Source organism: Hesperophylax consimilis, chromosome 22 (assembly GCF_061612785.1).
Source record: "Hesperophylax consimilis isolate HC1 chromosome 22, BYU_Hcon_1.0, whole genome shotgun sequence".
NCBI classification, from domain to species: domain Eukaryota; kingdom Metazoa; phylum Arthropoda; class Insecta; order Trichoptera; family Limnephilidae; genus Hesperophylax; species Hesperophylax consimilis.
Window position 1 is genome coordinate 23304837 of NC_142857.1, and position 17566 is coordinate 23322402.

General features: G+C 34.4%; 1 protein-coding gene across 2 annotated transcripts in view; it reads right to left on the reverse strand.

Moving 5' to 3' along the window:
• Window positions 1–17566, reverse strand: part of NTPase (ectonucleoside triphosphate diphosphohydrolase NTPase) — a 46152-nt gene that overhangs the window by 19850 nt on the left and 8736 nt on the right. The gene's annotated exons all lie outside the window — the stretch shown is intronic.

A 17566-nucleotide genomic window follows, 5' to 3' on the forward strand; every position in this document is an offset into this window, starting at 1 on the left:
TTGGCCTTCGAAACAATCTAGCATTGTTTTGAAAAGTCTTTTTATAAGCCTAGAAAAAATAAAGTATTAGGCCTATAAAATCTATAATTTAGGAATTTGTTGAAATCCTAAAACTGGTTTAAAGTTAAACTGTTCTTTTTTTGTTTTTAATGAGTTTTTATTATTCACAATGTACATTTGTTACGTATAAATTTTTTATAAAATTAGAGACCGGTTTCGACACGTGGAACACGGACGTGTCGAAACCGGTCGCTAATTTTATAAAAAATTTATACGTAACAAATGTACATTGTGAATAATAAAAACTCATTAAAAACAAAAAATGTCTAGAAATTGTTACATAGTGAATGCCAAAGAAATACAAAAAAATTTTAAACTGTCCTATCTATGAACCCCTTTTCTCTAATGGTTTTATTGTATAATGTGGCAAATTAAGTTCTTTAGAAAATGATCGGACAACTTTTTAACATTTGTGCCTGAACTGCACAACATAAAATAAAACACGCTTTTGGCGATGTATTTCTTTTTGGGACCGTCGATACAAAGGACAGGGTCTGTTTTACTCTACAGCAAATCTACAATTTTTTTACGAGGTTGATGAAATTTTGCACACTTTTATTTTTTTATTTATTTTATTTTATATTATAGAAAAAACAGTACATGATTTACAGAGATGAAACAATATACAGGAATAAGATACTTCATGTTGTGTACCTATGATATGTTTCCTTGTAATGTCTGCTAAGTAGTATGTTTATTCCTTAATTACCAGGTGACTTGTGAAGTTTATAGGTGTGTGTGTGACGTGTGTAATGTATGTGTGTGTGTGTGTGTCTGCATGTATGCGCATTTTAAATTATTGACATGATGCCACGTTTGAATTTGGGCAGTGAATCCGAAAAAAATGTTGATGTTTGAGTTAAGACAAATATTATTTAGAGTATGAAGAGCTTGGTTAATCGGCGATTTAGATGCTGCATTTGTTTTATAATTTAGCGTGTGTAATAGCACTGTGTGTCGTGTACATCTCAAAGGTAAGATTTAAGATTTTCACGGCCAAAAGTATTTTTGTTATTTGTTTTTGGGGTATTATGCCGTGTTGCGCTAACTCCTTCTTTAGCCAACGTTTCGGACAGCATTGCAGAGTCCATCATCAGGGCAGATGTGTTATTTGAGGTTGTGTTAAAATGTGAGCTTATGTATGAGGTTGTGATATAGATAAAAACAAATAACAAAAAATCTCAAAGGTATGTTAAAGTTAATAAGGGACAGAAGTTCAGTACAGTCAATGTCATTGTTTAAAATTAAAAAAACAAGAGGAAGGTCACTGTCTACGTGAAATTTCAAAAACCCTGCGTGAAGCTCCGGAAACCCGAGGAATTAAACTAATCTTGATATATAAAAATTCAGCCTGCATATGTTTGCACTTACAAAACTCGAAAAGTAGTTGACCGATATTGGTAAAAGAATTCAAAGTTTGTTCTTATTAGTGCCAGGAGTGTTAAGAGAGTGGTTTGAATGGTGGAAGATGTCGGAGACGCCCGAGAAAGACATTAGCAATAGCGAAGCATTAATAACATAATAGTACATAATCTAAGATAAGTAGTTTTCCCAGAACAGCTAGTCACATCAAGAGAAATTATTTCTTAACAGCTTCCATAAAGCAAAGTTCTATATCTTATTATTGAAATCACATTGCGCAGTGAAAATAGTTGATTTGATCTAAAAATTCCAGACGGAAAAATTTTGTTAAATTTTATGAATCATCATTGAAGTTTTGAAATCACCACATAAAATACTAGTTATTATATTCTAAGCACTATATATGTGTAATAATAGAAATATTGCCGAAAATTCCCACAGGAAATGAATTGTATAGTGCAAAATCATTATTTCTGAAACTAAATACAGAGTTAGCACATTAAAAATGGCAATTTTGACGCTGTCCAAGATTATAGAATGTTAGAAGTTTCAATAATTTTTACAAAAATATGCAGCTTAATTTACTTACACAAGTGGCCAAAAAAGTAACCAACAAAAACTTTTTTATATCAGAGTTATACTCTTAGTATCGCCCTGGTGAAAGATCACCTTTCAGAAACAAAACATTACTTGAAATGGACTACTCAAAAATTGTTTAACGATGAAAGTGACACATCCTCTGTAGATTTTACATCACTTAGGCTACCATGATCATAGAATATAAATCCTCTTATTAAATTGCATAGCATACGTTTTGAAAGGTTCACAGAATATGCACGTAATATAAAATATTATTGACAGCAATCATAAAGTGGATTAGGAAAGAAAATATTACATTATGGCGTTTGTCAAGCTTATTTGTGTATTGCTTTTAACATTTGTGATACTTCCGTCAATGGTGAGTAAAATATATTTGGCTAACGCAAATAAAAAAAGATATTTGTTACAAATTTTATCATAATTATAATGAAAATATAGTTTGCATGGAAATTAGTATAGCCTGTTTAGAATTGAAACGTTGCTTTAAATGTTTGGTGACTAAATCTAAAAAACCAGGTAACTTCTCAACTTTTCTCTTCTCATATACCTCCCTTCCTCACTCCCTTTCAGATTCCCAATTCGGGATGCCGTAGTCCTACTGGCTTCCGACAGTTGGGACTTTTTTCATTTTTTCAGTTGGTTGTTTTCAGGTGAAAAAATGTAATACGTAAAACTTTAAATAGAAATCGAAAGGACACGGGTTCGAGTCCCGTTGGCGTCATGTATCTTTTGTCAGGAGATTTTTCAATGTGGATGAGTGTTTCAAGTGAATAATTATTGCTTGTAAAATAATTGTTAAATATATTATGTCTCGAAAACTCCTGCCTCTTCAGAAATAACAAGAGAAAAGATATTGTAACACATTTCATCTCGCAATTTGCAAATTTGTAGGATTCTATACTTACGATTTAGGACGAATCTTGCATTATCATCATATAGTAAAAAGTTTAATAGTGTTTTTTCAATCCACAGCTATGTCTCGAAAACTCCCGTCTCATCAAAAGCAACAAGAGACCCGTTGCTACTAAAAACATCAACCGAATAGCCAGATCCCCCGACGATAGCAGCGAAGAGCAAGACCGTTGGGGAGGTTACGGAGGAAGGGACAGAGGAAGAGATAGACATCACCATAACCAAGATAATTATTACTGGGAGAACCAACAGGGTGGTTATCCACCGAACGCTTATCCAAACTACCCGAATAACTCAAACAACTTTTACCCGTGGTATGTCTACCAATTGCTGCTGAACCAGTACGAGACTTCAGCCAACACGATGTATCCAATATATTCAACGTATCCAACGTACCCCACATATCCTACGAATCCCACATTTCCGACCATTACTCCAACGAGGGTAACACCGCCTACGCTTGCCCCGTTTCCAAGTTCAACTACTCTAACCCCTTTCACATTCCCAACACCAGCAGCAACCAGACCAACATCAAGTAAGTTAATCATATTAAACATACTAATTTCATTTATTATTGCACGGGTAAGTTGATAAGTAATGTGAAATATTCCCGTGTAACATGTAATGTTATTAAAGTTCAATTAACTTTTACAAGATTGTAACTATCGTTAGAACTACTTATCTTATTAGACAAGCGATAAAGTATATACCAATATTATTTTACCAATATAACACGGTACGAAGCACTGCAATTGCAGTGTCGATCTTGCATGATAATTTTGCTTTCGGATATTACTTTTACTAAGCTAGTTGAAGACATAAATTAAAATGTCACTTTATCAAGTACAGGGCGGGGCAAAAGTAATCACCCTATTGGAAAACGCTATAACTTTTGCAGATGGCGCCAAATGTCAATTCGGTTTTGAAATTTGTGAAGTAAACAAACGCAGAATACAAATCGATAAGACATGAATCGGTTTACCGAAAAAAAAACAAATTTCACAAACAGTACCAAAGTTTATCATAAAAATAAAAAAATTACAGCAAAAGAACATCGGGTGATTACTTTTGCCCCACCCTGTATGTCTACTAGTTGACTTAACAAAAGTTTATTTTTTGTTTATTTATTGAATTTTCTTGTCGATCTACTAAGGGTTAATAATTCTTTATTCGAAATGTGTATTTTTTCAAATGCTTGATTAATTAATTAATTGAGTGAAGATACGTTACTGGGACAATGCAAGTGATTTCACTGAACCAGGTCCAGTGGACATAATTCAGCGACCCTTTCATATACATTTTCTTTGAATGGTTACCCTTTCCATAAAGTCAGTTCTATATAAATAATTCAAATAGCAACCAAGAGGATAGGCCATGAGCCAATATTAGAGTGAAACCGTGCGCACAACAGTGTCACAATCATACTACTGCAAATCGCATCTACACACAGTGGAACCAAACTTTTGTTTCTATCTACGCACCAAACTTAAAACTCTTATTGCATAACTGCTTTGATAACAAGCTCATAGCTCGGTAACAGTCGACACACTTCCACGCCATACCCAAACAATAGTTTGTAAAAGTAGTTTGTTAACTAAGGTCATACAATATATGAAAAATAGCAGTTTTTAAACAATAATTATTGTTAATATAAAACCTTCATCTAATCGTATCTTCAATTATAGGGTTTTCCAATAAGAGGTGTTATTTTGATATTCATTCGTAAAAGATCAATGGTTTCGTTGCTTGTGTGGCACGTAGCGCCGTCTTGTTGAAATTAAACGTTGTCCAGATCAATACCATCCAATTCCGGCCATAAAAAATCATTAATCATCTCTCGATAGCGAAATCCATTCACCGTAACTGTTGCTCCAGCCTCATTTTCGAAAAAGTAAGGTCCAATGACTCCGCCGGACCATAAACCGCACCAAACAGTCACACGTTGAGGATAGAGAGGCTTTTCAAAAATGACTCTTGGGTTTTCCGAGCCCCAGATGCGATAATTTTGCTTGTTGACGAAGCCACCGAGGTGGAAATAGGCCTCATCACTCAAGATGATTTCCATTTGATTCACTCAAGTGAATTTTAATAATTTCAATGCGTTGTTGAAGCGTGTATCGTTCCATTTTTATTAATGGCGTAGTTTCTACTTGTCAAATGTCAAAAAATGACAGCTTCAAAAGTAACATCTACCGAAATAGCGGGCTATTCAAAATAACACCTCTTATTGGAAAACCTGTATGTGCCATCGAATTGGGCATGAATCATTTATTGTCCGATGAATTATAGTTATCCGGCACTTAAGCAAATTGGTTATGTGTTATTTGCATGGTGAAAACTGTATCATTCACTCGTAATAATGATTATGAATTGACTTAGTAAATATTATGCGCACAAATTTTACATATCTTTTTTAACAGGCAATTTAACTGTACAAAAATTGGCCAAGCTGAATAAAACAGAACAAGATAAAATAAGATTTTAATTACAACTGCTTATGCATAATTACTGAACACAATGTTTCATTAAAACAACCTAACAAAAACTTATTGTATTTTAGTTCTTTCAAAATTCAATATGGCCGCCAAACTAAAAACCATAAATATAAATTTTGTTCAAAAGAAATAGCTGTTTAAATTGTGCTATTTTCCATCTCCAATAACTGAAATAGTGGTTTCTTATTGTAATTAAGTTGAATCGAAGTTTTATTTCATAAAAATATGCAGAATAAGGACAGCTTGTTTCATAGAATTTGAACAATTTATCAAATTTCAAAGTTACAATTCAAGTTCTATTATCATCGGTGTACTGTGAAGCAAACGGCTCATGGTGAAATAATTTATTTTAATATGTCGATGAATTGTTCAAATTCTGTAAACAACCTGTCCTAAGTGTGGTATTAGTAAATTAAATTTTACCAATAATAAGTTAGGTTAGGTTAGATAAGTCCCAATCGTATAGAGTCAGGCATTGCCAATCGGGCTACGTTGTGAGGTTAGAGGTAGTGCGGAGGTAAAGAATATGAGGAAGTATGTGGTATCTATACTAATATTGTGCACTCAGTTTAATCAACAATAACATTTCATTTACAGATCCTCTACAAACATTACCATCAGACACATTCAGATTTGGAGACTAAATTCATGGTCGTTTGCAATTGGAGTGGAGAAAAGTGGAAGCAGCATTCGAATTGGAACATTAGAAGATTGCCTCAGTAAAATTTAAAATCAAATTTCTAACACTTTATTTTTGTACAGTACCTACCTATCATTCAAACCTAATATAATTTTTTAATCTTGTTTATTTTGGGATGTCAGGCACAGCGTTTCATTACATTTAAAAAAATCAAAAATGTATGTACATGTAAAACTATATTTTGAAAATGTTACAATAAAAAAAAATTGTGAATTATTTGAATTATTTATGCAGTTTTTATGTTTTTTTTTGTTATAAAAATTAATTTATTTTATTTATACAAGAAGTGCATAGTGGGCGTGTTTAGTGATCCAAATATTTGCCTAACCGAGGCTTAAATTTCCAATACAACTCTGTTTACGAAATTCCGATGTGATGGAGATTTACAATGGAGATGGAGTGTTAGACTATTGGGCTAAATGGAACATTTGATTCAATTCAAATTTGTAAGGAAAGCACTTCTGATTTTCTTCTTTATTCTGGCCAGAGAGAATGGGAAATCTCCAAAAGGATATCAGAACTCTTTTGAGCGTGTAAACTCGGCCACCCTGACAAATCGACAATTGTCGAGCATTTAATTGAAACTGGCCATTACTTTGAATTTATTCCTGTAGTCCCGGTAAGAACCGAAACGCACAATTAGGAAGGCAATTGAAATTCATAAAAATGTCTAGAAAATTTACAAGATGATGGAAGATAGGCAAGTAGCAGTGGAAGTCAGTGACTTTTCAGTGAGCTAGAATGGTAAGATTGAAAAATATGACATTATTGATGTTGTTATCGGTTTCTTACATAAATATATACCTATATAGATTTTTAAATTTCACTTTTTTGTATGACGATCTTCAGGATTATTTTCAGTTTGGAGAAGCGAATTGATGAACGGAAAAACAAAAAAAATTCTTACGTGGGAACCTTTTGTTGGTTGTACCTATGATCATGAAGTCTGCGGAATAATATTATTGGATGCTTATAGAACATGGTTCTATCAATAAAAATAATTAATTATTCTCTTATTCGCATGTTTACTATACTTACCCCGCTCTTTAACGGGTCAGTAAGGAATCAACATAAACCCGGTACAGTAAGAATGCGGGTAATGAAAGTACGAAATACAACTCCAGTGTCGCAGCAACTCAAGTAAGCTCACCAATAGAAATGAAACGGAGCGCTCTTGGCATCACGCTTTCTTACTGCGCTCGGTTTATGCCGATTCCTTACTGGCCCATGTCTCCTTAAATTACCACAATTTTCACAGCTTAATATAAACTAACACATAACCTCAAATCTTTCTCAACCCCACTATCTATGTTTGCTAGTTTTGCCTCCTACCCATAAATAAACAAGTCACTTCTACTACTCATTGTTCCTACCTAAACTATTTTCCCTCCAATAAAATCCATTTGTCAAAAACCAATTCTTTTGTTTTGTATACAAAAAAAAAGAACACATTTAAATATCGAGAAAGTACCTAGCGACCTACCTAATTTTTATAACATCAGTGTTGCCAGTAAGTTAATTGAGTAAGGTAAGTACTTGATGAAAAATTGATGAAATTGCTGAAGATTAGTGTTTACACCACTATGGAAAATCCAGGTTATTTATAGCAGAACAATAATTGAAAAAATGGCGAAAATCCCAACAGGAAACGAATTGTATTATAACAAATACCATTATTTCTGACTCAAAATTAAATGGGGTTAGTCCATCAAAAATCACCTTGCTGCCTTTGTTAAATTATTTGGTTTACTCCATATTATAAGATTATAGAATGTTGAGGTTTTGATATTTCAAATTTGAAATTAAGAATACTTTTTTGGTAATGTTTCTTAAATTGTTATCTATAGTATATTGTGTACAGATAGACGCCACTGTGGGCGTGAGAGCTTTCTACATAAGAAAGAGACAAAGTTATATGATAGTGTTTGCGCTAAATAAAATAAAACATAAATTTTGGTAATAAGTGTTTCCTTCAGTTCTACTCTATTTATATTTTATTGCGATTAATTGATCAATTATTGAGTTATTTTCAATTAACAGATAGAGATTGTCGCTTTTGTTGTGTAGAGATTGGATATTGCCGGTTTTGTTGCAAACACATGCGGATTGTGCTGGTATCGTCAGAAATGCAATCTTTTTTAGGTTAACACTTTGTATGGGGCGGCCATGTTGAATATTACATTTTGGATCTCTGATTGGCTCAAACAAATACTGTCGTTTTTGTTCTGTAACCTGAAGGAGATTGCTGTTGTTGATGCTGAACTTAATACAATAATTGTAAAGGATATTTTTGCTCCAGAAACCTTTGCAGTTATCAATGATATTTTTCATTCTCTATTCATCACCATATCAAACTCATTTTAGACCAATAGTGGAGATTGCCGTCTTTGTCTTAATACGCCTCATTTCAACCTTAACCCCATGTACATGGCGATAAGATTGAAATTCCATAAGATCACTTAAAACTGTGTTTTATTTTATACTGTGAAGTTCAGGCTAAACTAATATAATGTTTTCTGATAATTTTTTAAAGAAATTAATTTTCCACATTATACAATAAAGTACGAGATTTTGCACTATAAATCAGTTTTTATAGACCTGACACATTATTTTATTCTGGGCTTAAAAGAAGACAAAATCCGCTTGATTGTAGGAAAGGCCAAGATGTATTCTACTCGCAGTATTTAATTAAAAAACATAATTTTGCAGTTAATAATATAATTTAATTGAGCGTAGTATTGAAATATTTGATTGTACGCCCATCTCGCCTTTTAAATTTTTATTTGGAGTGCTTAATTTTTTTTATGCTGTTTACACAATTACAAAATTTCTTAGTTTTCATCTTGTCTTGACTTACAACCTGTAATTTTACACTGATTACATCTAGTTAGAACTAAAAAAGACTAGAAACTAAAAATAATTAAAATAACACATTCTCGATACATATTCTATCATTGAGGTAATGTAACTTCCAATGGTCAAAGATAATATAAATTCTGTTAGGTACTTGGGAAAAAGTTAGTTTGAAAGGTATAAAGTGTATGCAAACAGCATTGATAATATTATTATAATTGACAGCAAACAAAAAGAAATTGCATTCAGAAATAAAACGCGTTTACATAATGGCGTTTGTCAATATTTGGATACTGTTACTGTTATGTGTGATATTGCCGTCTATGGTGAGTATATTTTATTTTCCGTCGATTATTTTATTTAACCATAAAAAAAAGAATTAAAACAAACGTTTCTTTAGTGCAATTATCGGTACGCTGAGAAGTAAATAATCATACTACAAAGTGAACGGCAATCAATGTGAAATATGAAAGGTTAGTCAGAACCATAGGCAAATTAAAGATTTAATGGGAAACAAAATTGTCCCATTAAATCTTTAATATACTTATACATTTAATATTACTGACAAACAAAAAACGTTTTGAACATAACGCTATTTCTGAGACTAGTCATGCATAGATGAAAGAATGTCTTGCGCAATTCAGATTGATACATTATCTTGTACATACTGTTAATCTGGCCGTTGAAACAAGTATTTCATTCAATTAATCATGCCATGTCTTCTTGGGAAGTCCCCGACTTCTTATTCCATTCACAAAAGCGTAATGTGTACTCTTTAAACTCATTTTACCGTCCATTCTTTCTTGTTTTTTCAGATGTTACATCTAAAAACAATATTGATGCAAAATTAAAACTGTCTCGGTACAGATGTTTTCAAACCCTTTGCAACCGGCAATATTTTCCAAATTGTATTGGGCTATAATAGTAAAGGTCTTAGTTATGATCCCATAGGGCAGGGTGACTTACTGATTGAAACGCATGCGCGTGAAGGTACCATACATAAGCAGCTCACGCACGTTCTATCGACACTGGTTCCGTTCCCAAAAACAAATTTATTTTCTGTCAGAATATTATCAAAGACAATCCCACTCTCGTATCATCTTAGTTGTAAAGGGATAAACAACAAATTATTGGTAAACAAATAATGATCTTATTCCCTTAGGCAACAGTCATAGAATAAAGAAGAACATAAGAAATGAAATGCCTTGTGGACGTGTTTCGTCATACAAATATTCCTCCAATCGGGCCTTAAATTTCCAACCCAAAATTTCATTACGAATTTCGATGTCAGGCGAGTGTAAGTGTGACAGAGCGCTGGACTAATGGGCTATATTGAAAACTTGTTTCCATTCAAATTTGTATAGAAGGCACTTCTAGTTTTCTTCTTTGTTCTATGGCAACCATTGATGTATTATACTAGATTAGCCCTGTCTAGTTAAATTCATTTTAAAAACAACGCCACATAGCGTACGTCACAAATATGGAGATGAACTTAACAACCCAACTCTGTTTAAACTCCTTGTATAAGTGTTCAAACTCGTAAGCGAAACCACGGAGAATTTGTTGTCAGAGGTGTTGTAATATGGACATAATTCAAATTTAAATATTTGGAACTCGGTTATTTTTGTGATTGAAACAATGAACTTGCCCAGCATAGCTGAGAAGCAAAATAGACCAACAAAAGGTAAAACGCAATGCACAGTGCCCATTTCGCATTGCAACATAACGCGTGGGCCTTTTCATAAATGTGCATGTGAACCAAACCAAAATTGTGTTGGGGTTATTTTTAAATGAATATGCCGTGTCTAGTCTAATTTAGTCTATGATGGCAACAGTTAACACGTTTTTGTCTCCCCTGAACAATTCATAACTTTTTGTAAAATGTCTTTCGATTGGGAGTGCCATAGTTCCACTGGCTTTCAGCAGTTGATAGTTTTAGGTTATGCATCAAACTAGCTGACGTGTACCCGACGTTGCTGGGGGTTATCCTTAGGATATAGACATATACCTTCGTGGACTTTTCTATAGGCCTTTTTAAGATATACAATTCTGTAGTACATTATTTTGATATTTCTCCTAAGTCTTAGCTAGCGTTAACAATGTATTGCCCGAAAATATATTTTTACGACTTGATTACAAAACATCGACTATTCTCTACATTCTATAAATATAATATGAATGTATTTTATATGTAAACCTTTCGGAAGAAATTCTCTAAGTGAAAACCCTATCAAAGTCCGTTCAGTAATTTAGAAGGACTAAGCGCACAAACAGACAGACGCGAATAGCGACAAATAGCGATTTAGAGATAAATAAACTAAAATATATTTTTTCTAATCCACAGCAATGTTACAAAAACTCCCGTCTAAGAAACATCAAGAGAGATTTTAACATGGCTATCATGTCCAAAAACTATATAGTGAGAAAGGCCAGGTCCCCCGACCGCAGCGGGGGAGGCAGCGAGGACCCCTGGTGGGGGTGGGGGGACGGCTGGGGGGACGGCTGGGCTGGTGGCTGGGGGGAAGGAGTCAAAGAAAACAACAATAACAACAATAACTACTCAAACACCCAAAACTGGGAGGTCCAACAGGGCGACTTCCCATCCAATTTCCCTAGTCACTACTACCCGTGGTACGTCTACCAGTTCCTGTATAACAATTTAGATAATGCGGCCAGTGCAATATCGATACTGCCCACTTCTCCGACTAGAGTTGTGCCAAAACTGCAAACTTCTCCAACGAGGGTTGGTCCGATGACGTTCGTTCCGTTTATAAGCACCACACCACCACGTCCACTGATTTCGCTTCCGACTGCTGCAATCGCGATGAGCGGAAATACGCCAGTGACATTACCTTCTCTGCCAACAACCAGACTGCCAATATTGACAACAAGTAAGATATTTTAATACTAATTTTAATTTTTAATACCAAATCCACAGACGATAGAAACAATGATGCTTTGTGCAGATTGGTTGTAACTCGGCGACATTTAGCATGCTTCAATGCCATTCCTCCCTTTGTTACTATTATCTATGTCCAAATCAGTGCAGCACCTTCACTCTGGCTAGAATATTACTCCTGTAGAGTGTTTTTACTGAAAAAATACGAGTTACAGGTGCGCGTTCCTGTTCTCATTTAATTTAACTGTATTATAATATGTTACCATTTTTTAAGTGAAATGCACTACTGTCAAATGCAGTCACGGGCCGCCTCTGATGTATCAATATGAACATAATTCAATGCCCATGTCTTAACTGCATGTCCAATTTTGATGCCACAGTAATTAGTTTTAATATATACAGCTGGCAACATAATATCTTACAGTTGTCTCCCCAACCACTATGTACATAGTAGTTAAGAGAGATATAAATATTTAACTAGTACATATTGGTAATAGATAAATACAAACAGCATTTAAAGAAATAACTTTAAAGAAGTTTAACCCGTATACTGCTCAACAAATCAGCTCAGACATCCACCGTGCACGGCTTGGTTTTGACATTTTTTTTATTGATCATTTAAACACTTATCTTGTTTTGAAGCCTTGAATTTTTATTTACAATAACATAAACATGTAAGCTACGGAACCATCCCGTACTTTATAACTTGGCCATAGTTTATGATACAGGCAAAATATTAAATTAAATAAACAAAACTGAAGCGAGAGAGAGATATACTTATAGACTAAATGGCCTCTCCCTAGATGTCTGCAAAGCGTTCGACAAACCCTGGCATAGAGGTTTCATTTATAAAATGTCCCTCCTAGGTATCCATCAATGATTCAACTCATAGCAAACTTTATTAAAGACCGTAAATTTAGAATCAAGTTAGATGGAATTTTTTCCACAGTGAGATTGAAAAGAGCTGGAGTCCCTCAAGGCTCCATTCTTTGGCCTGCTCTGTTCAATATCTATTTAAGCGATATTCCCCGCCCCAGTATGTACAGCCAGAGCAGAAAAAATACTAAAATAGGCAAATTTGCAGACGATACTGAAATCATATTGAACGCAGTAAGTGAAATAACAGCTACCCGTCGCATTTAAGCCCACGCTCCAGAATTAGAAACTTTTTTCAAACAATGGCGAATTAGCATAAATCCTTCAAAAAGCGCCGCCTGTGTTTTTTCACGAAGAATAAGGCCTCCCAATTTATTGATTAATTTGTGTTATTTCACAAATTACTCATTTAAAATAAAATATAGTATATTTGTGGCATGTTTCAGAGTGGAAGATACTTTCAGTATCGCCCTGGTGTAAGACCACCATTCAGAATTGAAACGTTGCTTAAAATGGCTTTGACCATGTTTGGTGACCATATCTGAATAGTCAGGTACTTCCCCACCTTCATCTTCCCCATCTCCTTTCCCTCCACACAACTTCTAGCCTCACATACCCCAATTCGGGATGCCAGAGTCTCACTGGTTCCAGACGGTTGGGAGCAGTTGGAAAAGAACATAAACATATATACATATAACACGGCATATCGACTCTTTGGAATAACAACGTCCTATCTGACAAATCAATGCTATGAATTGTGAGCTCTAAAGAAACTTTCTTCAAAGCCCATTATTGGGTAACATTGCTGTGTCATGTACTTCGAAGGAGTCGACTACCACAAAATGCGTACCAGAAGCACGTGACGGAAACCGGTGATTAATTATAAAAAACAATAATACAAATACTTTCACGTGAAAAGTAATGATATCCATAGTTTTAAACTTTTGTCCTGTACGGTTTTTACAAAATTTCACGATACACTGCAACGTTTACAGGTAATAAATATAATTTTAACAGTCTGCTCACACCGAGTGGTGAAATCATACTGGCCTAGTAAAACACACTGTGTCAGGGTGTTTGTAAGAAGGTAGTCTTTCAGCGTTGGTCAGTTTATTTCTCTTACATACAGGGTTCACAGCTTATAGTAAAAAACAGAGTACAGGAAAGTTGTAGCACAAAGTAAAGTCATTTAGAGTTTAAACAATGGTCACTAACATTCTCACTAAACACTTAGCGTAATAACCTCAACCGAGGACCCGTGGTCTCTTAGTTGGGTTGAGGTTTTCCCGACAAGTAATGTCCCCGAGGGAGCTGTTACTTGAATTCCCAAGAAGGACCCGGGGGGTTCTCTCGACTTGGTACTGGGGAGGGTTTAACTGGGCAATGACCACTAGGATTCTGTGGCTTATTTTAACCAGGAGACTGGATACTCTGACTCCATATAGGAGTGTTATATACCCTTTGGGGCAGGGTAGTGCCGACCGATGACGGAGGGGTAGGGATAGCTCGGCCAATGGGGTGTCTTCCTATACGGGTGGTGAGCTGAAAGTTGCCGAGCGAGACGGCGCTATGCGTGTGAGGGAGAAAGTATTCGGATCCGTGCATCGGACCAAATATTACGCGCTACAACACCCAATTGTGCCCAGTTGAGTTTCTTTGATGTGTTGTGCCTAGTTGCCCTAGTGCCATCTCCTCTCCCTTCTTTCCTCCATGAATAAGCCACACTTAAAACCCGAGTGCTAATTAGGTAATTAATAAAATATTTCATTTCCAGGTATGGTGCCAACGACAACACCATCATCAGATGCGATAAAATTTGGAGACTAAACCTTGGCAATTTTAACAAAAAGAAAAATAATGAAAACAGTGTTTGAAACAGAAGATTGAGTCCGTAAAAACTAAAATCAATGCTATAAAAATTATTTCTGCATTGAACTATTCAACCATTAATACAAAATGATAAAACTATTTTTATGTTGTGTTTAATTTACTATAGAACGAATATAATACACAGGTATCAAAGAAAATCACAATTTGTTTGTATGTAATGATGATTACTGTCATTAAATTCGAGGTCCTACCTAGCAATTAGGTGACTAATGAATTCTGTACAGTTTCCTATAATTTGTGTAAAACGTCCATACGTATTTATTGTATTGAAATCAAAACTAATAGTCTTATTAATGTCCTGTTTACATTTGGAGTCAAAAACACTGCCATGGTCTTTTTACAGCAAACTTTGGAGTCTAAAACTAGGAAGGTTGGTATTCTGTGGACAAATTCTTTTGCGTTGGATTCCTAACCAGGTGTCGAAGGTTTAATATACTTGGAGTCTGGTTTTATTGTTGACTGTAATCAATATTCAACACAACAATTGGGGTATCTGTGGTTAACAGATAAAATCTGAAAAGGATTCGGACTTCCTTTGCCTTTTAGATCGATATTATGGCCTTGAGGAACAATGCTGGTTATCACAGCAAATGTTTCCGTAATAGACTCAAATTAAATGCATTAATGTAACATGTTCACTGAACCTCTTTTCTTAACAGACTGGATGTGTATGAATAAATTTAAAAAGTGCAATGTCACTAAATATAGGCACTCCAGACTGTCAGTCAGGTACAGGTGATTGGGTGGAGGAATGCAGGAACATATGTTAAAAGGAGATGCATATAGTTGCATCAACACTACTGCTATGTAGCTTTCATCGCAGGCAACATTTTCCGCTTATAATGATGACAGCAAGAGGAATTCAGATATTATCAGGATATTTGTAACTTAGGAATGTTTACATATCTTTCCTATTAAAGATAGAATAAGTAAATAAAACCCGCTGGATCAAGTCTTAACCTCAACAACAGGTAACTACTCAATATGGATGAAAAATCTCCGAGGGACATAGTGGTGCTATTAACACAGTTCCTACTTGAATGGCCGGTTGGTGGCTGAGTTGGCATCGCGTTTGGGTCCCACCCTGGCGTCGTAAGTTCAATTCCTAGGTCGGATAAGTTCTCCATCACAATATAAGAAACATTTTCCGCTTGCTGTGGTGGTAGTAGGAGATTTTCAAATATTGTCAGGATATTCTGTTAAATATTTGTCTTTCTTTAAAAATAACAACAAAAAAACCTGTTATTTAATTTTTATGTTTAAATAATCGCAGTTCGTCCAACATATTAATTCGTAAACACTTCACTCTAACGACCTTTAGTAAAATTTGAACAATACAATAAGTGGGGAAACTTGATAAAAACCATCAATAATTTCCGATTAACTCAAAAGAAAAGAAATCAAAAAGGGTATTGGTATTAAAATTTGATTTGATTTTTACTATAAGAAACTACATAGAAGTAATATAAATAATTTCTGAAAGTGGCTTCACCACAGTTTGATAATGCCTTCAGAAGGCGAAACAGCTGTCACACATAATAATAATTACAGAGCAGAACTTGTTTATAAACAAACTGTTTTGTAAAAAATTGAATAAAAATCATCCCATAAAAAACAAACTTTTCTTCCTATAATACATCTATTTTCAATTTTCGACCTACTTGCGCCATCTTTTGATCCGGCTAATAAAAATTTGCGGCCTACTTGCGCCATCCCTTTTGAGCTGGCTAGTAGCAATTTCAAAGAATTCGTTTTTGTTTTGACTGAGGATCGAACCTTCCTCTCCAGGGACTAAAGTCAACTGCGTTATAATCTATGCGGCATATATGCCTTATCCCATTGGGTAGGACGGACATTTATTTTGTACATTAACTGCTATAATGTCATCCGATTTCAGAGAAATGCATATATGTCCGCGTGTGTATATGTTATTGCAACTAAAATTTGATAGAATGCACTATCATCGACAACGATTCTATCTGCAGAATTTCAGTTTGATCAGATGTCGGGAAGTGGGTTTATTTCCCCTTTCAAAATTTGCATTCTTTCATTACTGAAAACAAAAGTGAAAGTCAAATAGACATATTTAAAAAGAATCTACGCAGACCATCTCTTAATCAATAAATTAAATAAATAACAGTTAGTTAGGGAATAAGTGAGTTCAGAAGTGAATGGTATTTACGTTTAAGCAAGTGTGCACAACTTGCATAATTTTAACTTGCAAGATAACGAACAATGTACAGTTTTTAACACAAGATAAGATTAAAAAAAATTGGTAACAGCGAGATAAGATAAGAAATGACAATAAGTTTTACCGGAATGAAGAAGTGACTACTACTGACAGCTCTTTTGTAAAGTCTTCCTCTTTCTCTTAACGACACGTGCAACGAAAAGAGGTAGACTTAAAATATAAACAAAATATATAAATTCTCTGAACGATTTCACGCCACAAGCAGCAAGAATGATAACTGATTTAAATGCATGTGAGGTTATGCACCCCCCTTAACTTACCACTTCAAATTATGCCAATTTGCCAGGTTAAAAAAAGTCTTACATCAGAAATTAATTCTCCCGTGAGAATGTGTTATAAAAATTACAAAATAAAGTACCACCTACCTACTGATATTTAAGTAAGATTATCAGAAAATATAACAGAAGATATGTAACAACAAATTAGATTGAGACAGAAGGATAAGTGATAATGACAAATCTTTATTTATAAAACTTCAAGTCATTCATTGATTGTGAATTTATTATCTGTATTTACAAGTATCTTAACATTCTGCTGAGTCAACACTACTTAATAATAACAATAAGATTAATATTTTATACAACCCATCCCAAAAATACAAATTACGGTTCTCAGCAGACCAGAAGTACAGCTTGAAAAAAAAATTTAAATTGAATATAAAATTTATC